Raw genomic sequence first — 2,672 nt, 5'->3', positions numbered from 1 at the left:
AAGGAAGGACCAAGGGTTGTTAACCATATAAGCGACATAAAGTATTATGGAGGTGCCTGGTGGCGACTCCAGTTAAGGTTAAGGTTTTGTCTAAAATGGGGCATAAATTCCTGCTTTTCCCTATGAGCAGGTGGTTAACCAGTATGGATTAACCTTTACTTTGACCTTTACTCAGTCAGGGAGTTAGGCACATAAATACCTGCAAAACTCTGGGCCCAACTGCCACTCAGAACTTCCCCTGAAGATGGTGGCCTCATTGCTTCTAACTGTCGACATTCCTATGCTGCTCATAGACATTGCGGATGCTCCATCCAGCTGGATGGTGTACACAATGATACCATCCAAGTAGAAGAAACATCTGCTTAAGTCATGAATCTCTGAGAGGCAGCAGGCCCCTGGGTCATCCCAAAAAGCTGAACTGAACTATAATGACGCAGCCCAATAGTGAAGGTTATCTTTATGCAGAACTTCCGTAAGAGAACCTGGCAATATCCACTGGGCAATCCAGAGTAATGGATTCCTGAGCACCCCCAAATTGGTCCAGAACATCATCAATCTGTAGGATTAGCGGTGTATGTTTTTTGTAACAGTATTTAGCTGTCTAACAACCCCACAAAAGCAGTGTACTTTATCTTCCCTTGTGACTAGAAAAACTGGTGATGTCCATGAGATGGCCAAATCACCACTCTCTTTTTGACCTGTAACAGGTTTTCTACTGTCTTGGCACAGCTGTGCAAGAGGGTCTCTGTTTATGGGGTGTACATCTCGATGTATCGATATAGTGCTGTCAAATGAGCCCATCCCAGCTTGGCGCTAAGTCCTATCATTAAGATGCCTTTGTAACTGGACAAAAGGATATTCACATCCTCCAAGGGCACTGTTGTATCAGTCACAGAAGATGAAATTGATACATTGGTGTTAGTGTGTAATTCAGCACGATCTTCATCTCACCCTGATGTTTGATTACGCACATGGAATCGCTATCGGATCTTCCGCCTTCGCCAGGCAGGACAGGTTGTACCTCAGATACCCAGACTCCCGGCATGGTAACAGATAGCTTCTTAGCTTCATGGACTAGATGACCACCTGAGCTCTCTTCCAACCCTGATCTTCTACGATTCTATGATAGCTGGATGCACCAAACTCAGAGAATCTGGATCCCCTGGAGTCACATCACCGATAATGCCTTTTCCTCGTAGAATCCAGCATTACTCCGTCAGTGTCGAAACGGCACCGTTCTGTAGCTGCTCTCACTAGGAAGCATAAATATCAATCCCCTCCTGCGGTTTCCACATCCTCTCCAGCCACACCAGGAATTTCCCTACACCCCACCCCCCAAAAAAAACTCCCCCATCACCCTCCCAGGGGTCAACCCAACCAAGCTGAAGAACATACCAAGAACCAGGAATATACCAACCTGTCCTCTGCAGGTTCAAAACATCCAAACAGCCCGAAGCACAAATACAGCTGCCTACTGAAGAAAGTCTCCACAATCTAAAGGCAATTCCCGATGTTTGTCGGTCAAACTTGTCCCATTTATTGAAGTTACAAAACATGGCTGCTGGTGCACTTCTTGCAAATAAGCTTACGAAGAAGGAAAGCTTCCCACTGTTACAATTGGTAAAACTGGAGGATCTTGGTTTGCCGGACCGATCAGCAAAGCCAGAGCTGACAAACTACATGAAAAGGCTGCAAAACACCAAGCCTGCTGAAAGCCTTATAAGCCAGTCACTGCCAGAAGTACTTAATGAGGCTGTTAAGAATGCTGGAGACACAACACAGTTTATGCAAACAAACATGGCTGTTGTAACATACTTTCTATTTAAGCAAAAGATAACACATCCTACAAACTGGAGGCCAATGTTAAGTGCATTGTTACTTGTTAACCCTGAAGTTGGACACTGGTTCCAACCAAGACCAGCAAATGCTCACTATCTTTCTGCAAGGTTTCAGAGTGGTAGCCGTGTTAGTCTGTATCAGCAAAAAGAACGAGGAGTCCTTGTGGCACCTTAGAGACTAACAAATTTATTTGAGCATAAGCTTTCGGGGGCTAAAAGCCACTTCATCGGATGTATGCAGTGGAAAATACAGTAGGAATATATATACCGGTATACACAGGGGACATGAAAAAATGGGTGTTGCCATACTAACTATAACAAGCCCACCTTAACTGATTACTCTCATTATAGTTAGTATGGCAACACCCATTTTTTCATGTCCTCTGTGTATATATATATATATATATATTCCTACTGTATTTTCCACTGCATGCATCCGATGAAGTGGGGTTTAGCCCATGAAAGCTTATCTTTCTGCAAGAAACTCAATGGACTGGTTAGAATCATGCGGTGCAACATTGAAAGACTCAGCAGTTGAAAAAGTGAAGAACTCTCTCACCACATTCAAAAAATGTGCATATATGTCTGATGAATGCACCAGTGCAAATGGGTGTCGAGTATTAAGTCATTGCGTGTCTTATCTTGATGTCCGGGGTAGGCCAGCAGATGCATTTCTAGATGTTCAGGTTATAGAAGACACATCGGCTGCATCTGTGACAACCCACGTCTTAGAAGAGTTAAATGCTTGTAAATTGGACCCCAAGATGTCTGCTTGTGCGTCTGATGGAGCTGCAGACTTCTCTTGAAGACATGGTGGAGTACAAGCTTTGCTCA

Source organism: Chrysemys picta, unplaced genomic scaffold (assembly GCF_011386835.1).
Source record: "Chrysemys picta bellii isolate R12L10 unplaced genomic scaffold, ASM1138683v2 scaf789, whole genome shotgun sequence".
NCBI classification, from domain to species: Eukaryota; Metazoa; Chordata; order Testudines; family Emydidae; genus Chrysemys; species Chrysemys picta.
The sequence above is the reverse complement of the archived record's forward strand: the minus strand, read 5'-3'. Positions refer to the sequence as shown.